General features: G+C 40.6%; 12 non-coding genes across 12 annotated transcripts; all 12 read right to left on the minus strand.

Annotated features, from left to right (window-relative positions):
* Positions 1-2,511: 2,511 nt before the first annotated feature.
* Positions 2,512-2,585, minus strand: TRNAI-AAU (transfer RNA isoleucine (anticodon AAU)). The gene has a single exon. It is a non-coding gene; the product is annotated as a tRNA-Ile (tRNA).
* Positions 2,586-3,917: 1,332 nt separating this feature from the next.
* Positions 3,918-3,991, minus strand: TRNAI-AAU (transfer RNA isoleucine (anticodon AAU)). The gene has a single exon. It is a non-coding gene; the product is annotated as a tRNA-Ile (tRNA).
* A 396-nt stretch (positions 3,992-4,387) lies between these two features.
* TRNAI-AAU (transfer RNA isoleucine (anticodon AAU)) lies at positions 4,388-4,461 on the minus strand. Its single transcript has one exon. It is a non-coding gene; the product is annotated as a tRNA-Ile (tRNA).
* Positions 4,462-5,325: 864 nt separating this feature from the next.
* Positions 5,326-5,399, minus strand: TRNAI-AAU (transfer RNA isoleucine (anticodon AAU)). The gene has a single exon. It is a non-coding gene; the product is annotated as a tRNA-Ile (tRNA).
* Positions 5,400-7,669: 2,270 nt separating this feature from the next.
* Positions 7,670-7,743, minus strand: TRNAI-AAU (transfer RNA isoleucine (anticodon AAU)). Its single transcript has one exon. It is a non-coding gene; the product is annotated as a tRNA-Ile (tRNA).
* Positions 7,744-8,138: 395 nt separating this feature from the next.
* TRNAI-AAU (transfer RNA isoleucine (anticodon AAU)) lies at positions 8,139-8,212 on the minus strand. The gene has a single exon. It is a non-coding gene; the product is annotated as a tRNA-Ile (tRNA).
* A 395-nt stretch (positions 8,213-8,607) lies between these two features.
* Positions 8,608-8,681, minus strand: TRNAI-AAU (transfer RNA isoleucine (anticodon AAU)). The gene has a single exon. It is a non-coding gene; the product is annotated as a tRNA-Ile (tRNA).
* Positions 8,682-9,545: 864 nt separating this feature from the next.
* TRNAI-AAU (transfer RNA isoleucine (anticodon AAU)) lies at positions 9,546-9,619 on the minus strand. Its single transcript has one exon. It is a non-coding gene; the product is annotated as a tRNA-Ile (tRNA).
* Positions 9,620-11,890: 2,271 nt separating this feature from the next.
* TRNAI-AAU (transfer RNA isoleucine (anticodon AAU)) lies at positions 11,891-11,964 on the minus strand. Its single transcript has one exon. It is a non-coding gene; the product is annotated as a tRNA-Ile (tRNA).
* Positions 11,965-12,359: 395 nt separating this feature from the next.
* Positions 12,360-12,433, minus strand: TRNAI-AAU (transfer RNA isoleucine (anticodon AAU)). The gene has a single exon. It is a non-coding gene; the product is annotated as a tRNA-Ile (tRNA).
* A 395-nt stretch (positions 12,434-12,828) lies between these two features.
* Positions 12,829-12,902, minus strand: TRNAI-AAU (transfer RNA isoleucine (anticodon AAU)). Its single transcript has one exon. It is a non-coding gene; the product is annotated as a tRNA-Ile (tRNA).
* Positions 12,903-13,766: 864 nt separating this feature from the next.
* Positions 13,767-13,840, minus strand: TRNAI-AAU (transfer RNA isoleucine (anticodon AAU)). The gene has a single exon. It is a non-coding gene; the product is annotated as a tRNA-Ile (tRNA).
* Between the last annotated feature and the right edge of the window lie 1,102 nt (positions 13,841-14,942).

Here is a 14,942-nt window from a genome sequence, read left to right on the forward strand (position 1 = left end):
GCAAAGCATTTTGAGTGACCTACATGCAGATGATTCCCACGTTGCCATTCGTCGCACTATTCTCACAATTTTACATTCGAGCAACAGCGGATTTCAAATTTCATTTTCCAAACGTTGATGCAACCGAATGCCGCCAATGGTGTTCAACAGATCCGTAAAATAAAGACTGGCCGATATGGGGATCGAACCCACGACCTCAGCGTTATTAGCAGCGCGCTCTAAACAAATGAGCTAACCGGCCATTACGACATGCCAAAATTTCAGTAATCGTGTTTTGAAAACAAATGCAATTGCACATTATTAAATCTGTGCGTTTCGAAGTGGTTATTGAAGGCTGTTGTTTTGTAATTTGAAATTCGCTGTTTCATTCTAACTATTTTAACGTCGCATAACTAAGTACTTGGAGAATGCAACGTCTATTACCCACAAGATGCTGGTTGTAGTATCAGCCAATAGCGTTCAAGAGTACGCAAAGCATTTTGAGTGACCTACATGCAGATGATTCCCACGATGCCATTCGTCGCACCACTCTCACAATTTTACACTCGAGCAACAGCGTATTTTTAATTTCAGTATCCAAACGTTGATGAAATCAAATGCCGCCAATGGTGTTCAACAGACACACAAAATAAAGACTGGCCGATATGGGGATGGAACCAACGACCTCAGCGTTATTAGCACCGCGCTCTAACCAACTGAGCTAACCGGCCATTACGACATGCTAAAATTTCGGTAATCGTGTTTTGAAAACAAATACGATAGCACATTATTAAATCTGTGTCGTTCGAAGTGGTTATTGAAGGCTGATATTTCGTAATTTGAAATTCGCTGTATTATTGTAACTAGTTTAAGGACGCATAACTAAGTGCTTGCAGAATGCAACGTCTATTACCCACAAGATGCTGGTAGTAGAATCAGCCAATAGCGTTCAAGAGTACGCAAAGCATTTTGAGTGACCTACATGCAGATGATTTCCACGATGCCATTCGTCGCACCATTCTCACAATTTTACACTCGAGCAACAGCGTATTTTAAATTTCAATATCCAAACGTTGATGCAATCAAATGCCGCCACTGGTGTTCAACAGACACGCAAAATAAAGACTTGCCGATATGGGGATGGAACCCACGACCTCAGCGTTATTAGCACCGCGCTCTAACCAACTGAGCTAACCGGCCATTACGACATGCTAAAATTTCGGTAATCGTGCTTTGAAAACAAATACGATAGCACATTATTAAATCTGTGTCGTTCGAAGTGGTTATTGAAGGCTGATATTTCGTAATTTGAAATTCGCTGTATTATTTTAACTAGTTTAAGGACGCATAACTAAGTGCTTGCAGAATGCAACGTCTATTACCCACAAAATGCTGGGAGTAAATTCAGCCAATAGCGTTCAAGAGAACGCAAAGCATTTTGAGTGACCTACATGCAGATGATTCCCATGATGCCATTCGTCGCACTATTCTCACAATTTTACATTCGAGCAACATCGGATTTCAAAATTCATTTTCTAAACGTTGATGCAACCGACGCCGCCAATGGTGTTCAACAGACACACAGAATAAAGACTGGCCGATATGGGGATCGAACACACGACCTCAGCGTTATTAGCACCGCGCTCTAACCAACTGAGCTAACCGGCCATTACGTCATGCTAGAATTTCTATAATCGTATTTTGAAAACAAATGCAATAGCACATTATCAAATCTCTGCGTTTCAAAAAGGTTATTGACGACTGTTGTTACATAATTTGAAATACAGAGTTTTATTCTAACTATTTTAAGGTCGCATAACTAAGTGCTTGCAGAATGCAACGTCTATTACCCACAAGATGCTGGTAGTAGAATCAGCCAATAGCGTTCAAGAGTACGCAAAGCATTTTGAGTGACCTACATGCAGATGATTCCCACGATGCCATTCGTCGCACCACTCTCACAATATTACACTCGAGCAACAGCGTATTTTTAATTTCAATATCCAAACGTTGATGCAATCAAATGCCGCCAATGGTGTTCAACAGACACACAAAATAAAGACAGGCCGATATGGGGATCGAACCAACGACCTCAGCGTTATTAGCACCGCGCTCTAACCAACTGAGCTAACCGGCCATTACGACATGCTACAATTTCGGTAATCGTGTTTTGAAAACAAATACGATAGCACATTATTAAATCTGTGTCGTTCGAAGTGGTTATTGAAGGCTGATATTTCGTAATTTGAAATTCGCTGTATTATTGTAACTAGTTTAAGGACGCATAACTAAGTGCTTGCAGAATGCAACGTCTATTACCCACAAGATGCTGGTAGTAGAATCAGCCAATAGCGTTCAAGAGTACGCAAAGCGTTTTGAGTGACCTACATGCAGATGATTTCCACGATGCCATTCGTCGCACCATTCTCACAATTTTACACTCGAGCAACAGCGTATTTTAAATTTCAATATCCAAACGTTGATGCAATCAAATGCCGCCACTGGTGTTCAACAGACACACAAAATAAAGACTGGCCGATATGGGGATCGAACCCACGACCTCAGCGTTATTAGCACCGCGCTCTAACCAACTGAGCTAACCGGCCATTACGACATGCCAAAATTTCAGTAATCGTGTTTTGAAAACAAATGCAATTGCACATTATTAAATCTGTGCGTTTCGAAGTGGTTATTGAAGGCTATTGTTTTGTAATTTGAAATTCGCTGTTTCATTCTAACTATTTTAAGGTCGCATAACTAAGTACTTGGAGAATGCAACGTCTATTACCCACAAGATGCTGGTAGTAGAATCAGCCAATAGCGTTCAAGAGTACGCAAAGCATTTTGAGTGACCTACATGCAGATGATTCCCACGATGCCATTCGTCGCACCACTCTTACAATTTTACACTCGAGCAACAGCGTATTTTAAATTTCAATATCCAAACGTTGATGCAATCAAATGCCGCCACTGGTGTTCAACAGACACACAAAATAAAGACTTGCCGATATGGGGATGGAACCCACGACCTCAGCGTTATTAGCACCGCGCTCTAACCAACTGAGCTAACCGGCCATTACGACATGCTAAAATTTCGGTAATCGTGCTTTGAAAACAAATACGATAGCACATTATTAAATCTGTGTCGTTCGAAGTGGTTATTGAAGGCTGATATTTCGTAATTTGAAATTCGCTGTATTATTGTAACTAGTTTAAGGACGCATAACTAAGTGCTTGCAGAATGCAACGTCTATTACCCACAAGATGCTGGTAGTAGAATCAGCCAATAGCGTTCAAGAGTACGCAAAGCATTTTGAGTGACCTACATGCAGATGATTTCCACGATGCCATTCGTCGCACCATTCTCACAATTTTACACTCGAGCAACAGCGTATTTTAAATTTCAATATCCAAACGTTGATGCAATCAAATGCCGCCACTGGTGTTCAACAGACACGCAAAATAAAGACTTGCCGATATGGGGATGGAACCCACGACCTCAGCGTTATTAGCACCGCGCTCTAACCAACTGAGCTAACCGGCCATTACGACATGCTAAAATTTCGGTAATCGTGCTTTGAAAACAAATACGATAGCACATTATTAAATCTGTGTCGTTCGAAGTGGTTATTGAAGGCTGATATTTCGTAATTTGAAATTCGCTGTATTATTTTAACTAGTTTAAGGACGCATAACTAAGTGCTTGCAGAATGCAACGTCTATTACCCACAAAATGCTGGGAGTAAATTCAGCCAATAGCGTTCAAGAGAACGCAAAGCATTTTGAGTGACCTACATGCAGATGATTCCCATGATGCCATTCGTCGCACTATTCTCACAATTTTACATTCGAGCAACATCGGATTTCAAATTTCATTTTCTAAACGTTGATGCAACCGACGCCGCCAATGGTGTTCAACAGACACACAGAATAAAGACTGGCCGATATGGGGATCGAACCCACGACCTCAGCGTTATTAGCACCGCGCTCTAACCAACTGAGCTAACCGGCCATTACGTCATGCTAGAATTTCTATAATCGTATTTTGAAAACAAATGCAATAGCACATTATAAAATTTGTGCGATTCGAAGTGCTTATTGAAGACTGTTGTTTCGTAATTTGAATTTCGCTGTTTTATTCTAACTATTTCAAGGTCGCATAACTAAGTGCTTGCAGAATGCAACGTCTATTACCCACAAGATGCTGGTAGTAGAATCAGCCAATAGCGTTCAAGAGTACGCAAAGCATTTTGAGTGACCTACATGCAGATGATTCCCAAGATGCCATTCGTCGCACCATTCTCACAATTTTACACTAGAGCAACAGCGGATTTTAAATTTCAATATCCAAACGTTGATGCAATCAAATGCCGCCAATGGTGTTCAACAGACACGCTAAAATAAAGACTGGCCGATATGGGGATCGAACCCACGCCCTCAGCGTTATTATCACCGCGCTCTAACCAACTGAGCTAACCGGCCATTACGTCATGCTAGAATTTCTATAATCGTATTTTGAAAACAAATGCAATAGCACATTATCAAATCTCTGCGTTTCAAAAAGGTTATTGACGACTGTTGTTACATAATTTGAAATACAGAGTTTTATTCTAACTATTTTAAGGTCGCATAACTAAGTGCTTGCAGAATGCAACGTCTATTACCCACAAGATGCTGGTAGTAGAATCAGCCAATAGCGTTCAAGAGTACGCAAAGCATTTTGAGTGACCTACATGCAGATGATTCCCACGATGCCATTCGTCGCACCACTCTCACAATATTACACTCGAGCAACAGCGTATTTTTAATTTCAATATCCAAACGTTGATGCAATCAAATGCCGCCAATGGTGTTCAACAGACACACAAAATAAAGACAGGCCGATATGGGGATCGAACCAACGACCTCAGCGTTATTAGCACCGCGCTCTAACCAACTGAGCTAACCGGCCATTACGACATGCTACAATTTCGGTAATCGTGTTTTGAAAACAAATACGATAGCACATTATTAAATCTGTGTCGTTCGAAGTGGTTATTGAAGGCTGATATTTCGTAATTTGAAATTCGCTGTATTATTGTAACTAGTTTAAGGACGCATAACTAAGTGCTTGCAGAATGCAACGTCTATTACCCACAAGATGCTGGTAGTAGAATCAGCCAATAGCGTTCAAGAGTATGCAAAGCGTTTTGAGTGACCTACATGCAGATGATTTCCACGATGCCATTCGTCGCACCATTCTCACAATTTTACACTCGAGCAACAGCGTATTTTAAATTTCAATATCCAAACGTTGATGCAATCAAATGCCGCCACTGGTGTTCAACAGACACACAAAATAAAGACTGGCCGATATGGGGATCGAACCCACGACCTCAGCGTTATTAGCACCGCGCTCTAACCAACTGAGCTAACCGGCCATTACGACATGCCAAAATTTCAGTAATCGTGTTTTGAAAACAAATGCAATTGCACATTATTAAATCTGTGCGTTTCGAAGTGGTTATTGAAGGCTATTGTTTTGTAATTTGAAATTCGCTGTTTCATTCTAACTATTTTAAGGTCGCATAACTAAGTACTTGGAGAATGCAACGTCTATTACCCACAAGATGCTGGTAGTAGAATCAGCCAATAGCGTTCAAGAGTACGCAAAGCATTTTGAGTGACCTACATGCAGATGATTCCCACGATGCCATTCGTCGCACCACTCTCACAATTTTACACTCGAGCAACAGCGTATTTTAAATTTCAATATCCAAACGTTGATGCAATCAAATGCCGCCACTGGTGTTCAACAGACACACAAAATAAAGACTTGCCGATATGGGGATGGAACCCACGACCTCAGCGTTATTAGCACCGCGCTCTAACCAACTGAGCTAACCGGCCATTACGACATGCTAAAATTTCGGTAATCGTGCTTTGAAAACAAATACGATAGCACATTATTAAATCTGTGTCGTTCGAAGTGGTTATTGAAGGCTGATATTTCGTAATTTGAAATTCGCTGTATTATTTTAACTAGTTTAAGGACGCATAACTAAGTGCTTGCAGAATGCAACGTCTATTACCCACACAATGCTGGGAGTAAATTCAGCCAATAGCGTTCAAGAGAACGCAAAGCATTTTGAGTGACCTACATGCAGATGATTCCCATGATGCCATTCGTCGCACTATTCTCACAATTTTACATTCGAGCAACATCGAATTTCAAATTTCATTTTCTAAACGTTGATGCAACCGATGCCGCCAATGGTGTTCAACAGACACACAAAATAAAGACTGGCAGATATGGGGATGGAACCCACGACCTCAGCGTTATTAGCACCGCGCTCTAACCAACTGAGCTAACCGGCCATTACGTCATGCTAGAATTTCTATAATCGTATTTTGAAAACAAATGCAATAGCACATTATAAAATCTGTGCGATTCGAAGTGCTTATTGAAGACTGTTGTTTCGTAATTTGAATTTCGCTGTTTTATTCTAACTATTTCAAGGTCGCATAACTAAGTGCTTGCAGAATGCAACGTCTATTACCCACAAGATGCTGGTAGTAGAATCAGCCAATAGCGTTCAAGAGTACGCATAGCATTTTGAGTGACCTACATGCAGATGATTCCCACGATGCCATTCGTCGCACCACTCTCACAATATTTCACTCGAGCAACAGCGTATTTTTAATTTCAATATCCAAACGTTGATGCAATCAAATGCCGCCAATGGTGTTCAACAGACACACAAAATAAAGACTGGCCGATATGGGGATCGAACCAACGACCTCAGCGTTATTAGCACCGCGCTCTAACCAACTGAGCTAACCGGCCATTACGACATGCTAAAATTTCGGTAATCGTGTTTTGAAAACAAATACGATAGCACATTATTAAATCTGTGTCGTTCGAAGTGGTTATTGAAGGCTGATATTTCGTAATTTGAAATTCGCTGTATTATTGTAACTAGTTTAAGGACGCATAACTAAGTGCTTGCAGAATGCAACGTCTATTACCCACAAGATGCTGGTAGTAGAATCAGCCAATAGCGTTCAACAGTACGCAAAGCGTTTTGAGTGACCTACATGCAGATGATTTCCACGATGCCATTCGTCGCACCATTCTAACAATTTTACACTCGAGCAACAGCGTATTTTAAATTTCAATATCCAAACGTTGATGCAATCAAATGCCGCCACTGGTGTTCAACAGACACACAAAATAAAGACTGGCCGATATGGGGATCGAACTAACGACCTCAGCGTTATTAGCACCGCCCTCTAACCAACTGAGCTAACCGGCCATTACGAAATGCTAAAATTTCGGTAATAGTGCTTTGAAAACAAATACGATAGCACATTATTAAATCTGTGTCGTTCGAAGTGGTTATTGAAGGCTGATATTTCGTAATTTGAAATTCGCTGTATTATTTTAACTAGTTTAAGGACGCATAACTAAGTGCTTGCAGAATGCAACGTCTATTACCCACAAGATGCTGGTAGTAGAATCAGCCAATAGCGTTCAAGAGTATGCAAAGCATTTTGAGTGACCTACATGCAGATGATTCCCACGATGCCATTCGTCGCACCATTCTCACAATTTTACACTCGAGCAACAGCGTATTTTAAATTTCAATATCCAAACGTTGATGCAATCAAATGCCGCCAATGGTGTTCAACAGACACACAAAATAAAGACTGGCCGATATGGGGATCGAACCCACGACCTCAGCGTTATTAGCACCGCGCTCTAACCAACTGAGCTAACCGGCCATTACGACATGCTATAATTTCGGTAATCGTGTTTTGAAAACAAATACAATAGCATATTATTAAATCTGTGCGGTTCGAAGTGGTTTTTGAAGGCTGTTGTTCTGTAATTTAAAATTCGCTGTTTCATTCTAACTATTTTAAGGTCGCATAACTAAGTGCTTGCAGAATGCAACGTCTATTACCCACAAGATGCTGGTAGTAAAATAAGCCAATAGCGTTCAAGAGAACGCAAAGCATTTTGAGTGACCTACATGCAGATGATTCCCACGATGCCATTCGTCGCACCATTCTCACAATTTTACACTAGAGCAACTGCGGATTTTAAATTTCAATATCCAAACGTTGATGCAATGAAATGCCGCCAATGGTGTTCAACAGACACACAAAATAAAGACTGGCCGATATGGGGATCGAACCCACGACCTCAGCGTTATTAGCACCGCGCTCTAACCAACTGAGCTAACCGGCCATTACGTCATGCTAGAATTTCTATAATCGTATTTTGAAAACAAATGCAGTAGCACATTATCAAATCTCTGCGTTTCAAAAAGGTTATTGACGACTGTTGTTACATAATTTGAAATACAGAGTTTTATTCTAACTATTTTAAGGTCGCATAACTAAGTGCTTGCAGAATGCAACGTCTATTACCCACAAGATGCTGGTAGTAAAATAAGCCAATAGCGTTCAAGAGAACGCAAAGCATTTTGAGTGACCTACATGCAGATGATTCCCACGATGCCATTCGTCGCACTATTCTCACAATTTTACACTCGAGCAACAGCGGATTTTAAATTTCAATATCCAAACGTTGATGCAACCAAATGCCGCCAATGGTGTTCAACAGACACACAAAATAAAGACTGGCCGATATGGGGATCGAACCCACGACCTCAGCGTTATTAGCACCGCGCTCTAACCAACTGAGCTAACCGGCCATTGTGACATGCTCAAATTTCGGTAATCGTGTTTTGAAAACAAATCCAATAGCACATTATAAAATCTGTGCGATTCGAAGTGCTTATTGAAGACTGTTGTTTCGTAATTTGAATTTCGCTGTTTTATTCTAACTATTTCAAGGTCGCATAACTAAGTGCTTGCAGAATGCAACGTCTATTACACACAAGATGCAGGTAGTAGAATCAGCCAATAGCGTTCAAGAGTACGCAAAGCATTTTGAGTGACCTACATGCAGATGATTCCCACGATGCCATTCGTCGCACTATTATCACAATTTTACATTCGAGCAACAGCGGATTTCAAATTTCATTTTCCAAACGTTGATGCAACCGAATGCCGCCAATGGTGTTCAACAGATCCGCAAAATAAAGACTGGCCGATATGGGGATCGAACCCACGACGTCAGCGTTATTAGCAGCGCGCTCTAAACAAATGAGCTAACCGGCCGTTACGTCATGCTATAATTTCGGTAATCGTGTTTTGAAAACAAATACAATAGCATATTATTAAATCTGTGCGGTTCGAAGTGGTTATTGAAGGCTGTTGTTTTGTAATTTAAAATTCGCTGTTTCATTCTAACTATTTTAAGGTCGCATAACTAAGTGCTTGGAGAATGCAACGTCTATTACCCACAAGATTCTGGTAGTAAAATCAGCCAATAGCGTTCAAGAGAACGCAAAGCATTTTGAGTGACCTACATGCAGATGATTCCCACGATGCCATTCGTCGCACCATTCTCACAATTTTACACTAGAGCAACTGCGGATTTTAAATTTCAATATCCAAACGTTGATGCAATCAAATGCCGCCAATGGTGTTCAACAGACACACAAAATAAAGACTGGCCGATATGGGGATCGAACCCACGCCCTCAGCGTTATTAGCACCGAGCTCTAACCAACTGAGCTAACCGGCCATTATGTCATGCTAGAATTTCTATAATCGTATTTTGAAAACAAATGCAATAGCACATTATCAAATCTCTGCGTTTCAAAAAGGTTATTGACGACTGTTGTTACATAATTTGAAATACAGAGTTTTATTCTAACTATTTTAAGGTCGCATAACTAAGTGCTTGCAGAATGCAACGTCTATTACCCACAAGATGCTGGTAGTAAAATAAGCCAATAGCGTTCAAGAGAACGCAAAGCATTTTGAGTGACCTACATGCAGATGATTCCCACGTTGCCATTCGTCGCACTATTCTCACAATTTTACATTCGAGCAACAGCGGATTTCAAATTTCATTTTCCAAACGTTGATGCAACCGAATGCCGCCAATGGTGTTCAACAGATCCGTAAAATAAAGACTGGCCGATATGGGGATCGAACCCACGACCTCAGCGTTATTAGCAGCGTGCTCTAAACAAATGAGCTAACCGGCCATTACGACATGCCAAAATTTCAGTAATCGTGTTTTGAAAACAAATGCAATTGCACATTATTAAATCTGTGCGTTTCGAAGTGGTTATTGAAGGCTGTTGTTTTGTAATTTGAAATTCGCTGTTTCATTCTAACTATTTTAAGGTCGCATAACTAAGTACTTGGAGAATGCAACGTCTATTACCCACAAGATGCTGGTAGTAGTATCAGCCAATAGCGTTCAAGAGTACGCAAAGCATTTTGAGTGACCTACATGCAGATGATTCCCACGATGCCATTCGTCGCACCACTCTCACAATTTTACACTCGAGCAACAGCGTATTTTTAATTTCAGTATCCAAACGTTGATGAAATCAAATGCCGCCAATGGTGTTCAACAGACACACAAAATAAAGACTGGCCGATATGGGGATGGAACCAACGACCTCAGCGTTATTAGCACCGCGCTCTAACCAACTGAGCTAACCGGCCATTACGACATGCTAAAATTTCGGTAATCGTGTTTTGAAAACAAATACGATAGCACATTATTAAATCTGTGTCGTTCGAAGTGGTTATTGAAGGCTGATATTTCGTAATTTGAAATTCGCTGTATTATTGTAACTAGTTTAAGGACGCATAACTAAGTGCTTGCAGAATGCAACGTCTATTACCCACAAGATGCTGGTAGTAGAATCAGCCAATAGCGTTCAAGAGTACGCAAAGCATTTTGAGTGACCTACATGCAGATGATTCCCACGATGCCATTCGTCGCACCACTCTCACAATTTTACACTCGAGCAACAGCGTATTTTTAATTTCAGTATCCAAACGTTGATGAAATCAAATGCCGCCAATGGTGTTCAACAGACACACAAAATAAAGACTGGCCGATATGGGGATGGAACCAACGACCTCAGCGTTATTAGCACCGCGCTCTAACCAACTGAGCTAACCGGCCATTACGACATGCTATAATTTCGGTAATCGTGTTTTGAAAACAAATACAATAGCATATTATTAAATCTGTGCGGTTCGAAGTGGTTTTTGAAGGCTGTTGTTCTGTAATTTAAAATTCGCTGTTTCATTCTAACTATTTTAAGGTCGCATAACTAAGTGCTTGGAGAATGCAACGTCTATTACCCACAAGATGCTGGTAGTAAAATAAGCCAATAGCGTTCAAGAGAACGCAAAGCATTTTGAGTGACCTACATGCAGATGATTTCCACGATGCCATTCGTCGCACCATTCTAACAATTTTACACTCGAGCAACAGCGTATTTTAAATTTCAATATCCAAACGTTGATGCAATCAAATGCCGCCACTGGTGTTCAACAGACACACAAAATAAAGACTGGCCGATATGGGGATCGAACTAACGACCTCAGCGTTATTAGCACCGCCCTCTAACCAACTGAGCTAACCGGCCATTACGAAATGCTAAAATTTCGGTAATAGTGCTTTGAAAACAAATACGATAGCACATTATTAAATCTGTGTCGTTCGAAGTGGTTATTGAAGGCTGATATTTCGTAATTTGAAATTCGCTGTATTATTTTAACTAGTTTAAGGACGCATAACTAAGTGCTTGCAGAATGCAACGTCTATTACCCACAAGATGCTGGTAGTAGAATCAGCCAATAGCGTTCAAGAGTATGCAAAGCATTTTGAGTGACCTACATGCAGATGATTCCCACGATGCCATTCGTCGCACCATTCTCACAATTTTACACTCGAGCAACAGCGTATTTTAAATTTCAATATCCAAACGTTGATGCAATCAAATGCCGCCAATGGTGTTCAACAGACACACAAAATAAAGACTGGCCGATATGGGGATCGAACCCACGACCTCAGCGTTATTAGCACCGCGCTCTAACCAACTGAGCTAACCGGCCATTACGACATGCTATAATTTCGGTAATCGTGTTTTGAAAACAAATACAATAGCATATTATTAAATCTGTGCGGTTCGAAGTGGTTTTTGAAGGCTGTTGTTCTGTAATTTAAAATTCGCTGTTTCATTCTAACTATTTTAAGGTCGCATAACTAAGTGCTTGGAGAATGCAACGTCTATTACCCACAAGATGCTGGTAGTAAAATAAGCCAATAGCGTTCAAGAGAACGCAAAGCATTTGGAGTGACCTACATGCAGATGATTCCCACGATGCCATTCGTCGCACCATTCTCACAATTTTACACTAGAGCAACTGCGGATTTTAAATTTCAATATCCAAACGTTGATGCAATGAAATGCCGCCAATGGTGTTCAACAGACACACAAAATAAAGACTGGCCGATATGGGGATCGAACCCACGACCTCAGCGTTATTAGCACCGCGCTCTAACCAACTGAGCTAACCGGCCATTACGTCATGCTAGAATTTCTATAATCGTATTTTGAAAACAAATGCAGTAGCACATTATCAAATCTCTGCGTTTCAAAAAGGTTATTGACGACTGTTGTTACATAATTTGAAATACAGAGTTTTATTCTAACTATTTTAAGGTCGCATAACTAAGTGCTTGCAGAATGCAACGTCTATTACCCACAAGATGCTGGTAGTAAAATAAGCCAATAGCGTTCAAGAGAACGCAAAGCATTTTGAGTGACCTACATGCAGATGATTCCCACGATGCCATTCGTCGCACTATTCTCACAATTTTACACTCGAGCAACAGCGGATTTTAAATTTCAATATCCAAACGTTGATGCAACCAAATGCCGCCAATGGTGTTCAACAGACACACAAAATAAAGACTGGCCGATATGGGGATCGAACCCACGACCTCAGCGTTATTAGCACCGCGCTCTAACCAACTGAGCTAACCGGCCATTGTGACATGCTCAAATTTCGGTAATCGTGTTTTGAAAACAAATCCAATAGCACATTATAAAATCTGTGCGATTCGAAGTGCTTATTGAAGACTGTTGTTTCGTAATTTGAATTTCGCTGTTTTATTCTAACTATTTCAAGGTCGCATAACTAAGTGCTTGCAGAATGCAACGTCTATTACACACAAGATGCAGGTAGTAGAATCAGCCAATAGCGTTCAAGAGTACGCAAAGCATTTTGAGTGACCTACATGCAGATGATTCCCACGATGCCATTCGTCGCACTATTATCACAATTTTACATTCGAGCAACAGCGGATTTCAAATTTCATTTTCCAAACGTTGATGCAACCGAATGCCGCCAATGGTGTTCAACAGATCCGCAAAATAAAGACTGGCCGATATGGGGATCGAACCCACGACGTCAGCGTTATTAGCAGCGCGCTCTAAACAAATGAGCTAACCGGCCGTTACGTCATGCTATAATTTCGGTAATCGTGTTTTGAAAACAAATACAATAGCATATTATTAAATCTGTGCGGTTCGAAGTGGTTATTGAAGGCTGTTGTTTTGTAATTTAAAATTCGCTGTTTCATTCTAACTATTTTAAGGTCGCATAACTAAGTGCTTGGAGAATGCAACGTCTATTACCCACAAGATTCTGGTAGTAAAATCAGCCAATAGCGTTCAAGAGAACGCAAAGCATTTTGAGTGACCTACATGCAGATGATTCCCACGATGCCATTCGTCGCACCATTCTCACAATTTTACACTAGAGCAACTGCGGATTTTAAATTTCAATATCCAAACGTTGATGCAATCAAATGCCGCCAATGGAGTTCAACAGACACACAAAATAAAGACTGGCCGATATGGGGATCGAACCCACGCCCTCAGCGTTATTAGCACCGAGCTCTAACCAACTGAGCTAACCGGCCATTATGTCATGCTAGAATTTCTATAATCGTATTTTGAAAACAAATGCAATAGCACATTATCAAATCTCTGCGTTTCAAAAAGGTTATTGACGACTGTTGTTACATAATTTGAAATACAGAGTTTTATTCTAACTATTTTAAGGTCGCATAACTAAGTGCTTGCAGAATGCAACGTCTATTACCCACAAGATGCTGGTAGTAAAATAAGCCAATAGCGTTCAAGAGAACGCAAAGCATTTTGAGTGACCTACATGCAGATGATTCCCACGTTGCCATTCGTCGCACTATTCTCACAATTTTACATTCGAGCAACAGCGGATTTCAAATTTCATTTTCCAAACGTTGATGCAACCGAATGCCACCAATGGTGTTCAACAGATCCGTAAATTAAAGACTGGCCGATATGGGGATCGAACCCACGACCTCAGCGTTATTAGCAGCGTGCTCTAAACAAATGAGCTAACCGGCCATTACGACATGCCAAAATTTCAGTAATCGTGTTTTGAAAACAAATGCAATTGCACATTATTAAATCTGTGCGTTTCGAAGTGGTTATTGAAGGCTGTTGTTTTGTAATTTGAAATTCGCTGTTTCATTCTAACTATTTTAAGGTCGCATAACTAAGTACTTGGAGAATGCAACGTCTATTACCCACAAGATGCTGGTAGTAGTATCAGCCAATAGCGTTCAAGAGTACGCAAAGCATTTTGAGTGACCTACATGCAGATGATTCCCACGATGCCATTCATCGCACCACTCTCACAATTTTACACTCGAGCAACAGCGTATTTTTAATTTCAGTATCCAAACGTTGATGAAATCAAATGCCGCCAATGGTGTTCAACAGACACACAAAATAAAGACTGGCCGATATGGGGATGGAACCAACGACCTCAGCGTTATTAGCACCGCGCTCTAACCAACTGAGCTAACCGGCCATTACGACATGCTAAAATTTCGGTAATCGTGTTTTGAAAACAAATACGATAGCACATTATTAAATCTGTGTCGTTCGAAGTGGTTATTGAAGGCTGATATTTCGTAATTTGAAATTCGCTGTATTATTGTAACTAGTTTAAGGACGCATAACTAAGTGCTTGCA

Source organism: Saccoglossus kowalevskii, chromosome 2, assembly GCF_978046115.1.
Source record: "Saccoglossus kowalevskii chromosome 2, keSacKowa6.1, whole genome shotgun sequence".
NCBI classification, from domain to species: domain Eukaryota; kingdom Metazoa; phylum Hemichordata; class Enteropneusta; family Harrimaniidae; genus Saccoglossus; species Saccoglossus kowalevskii.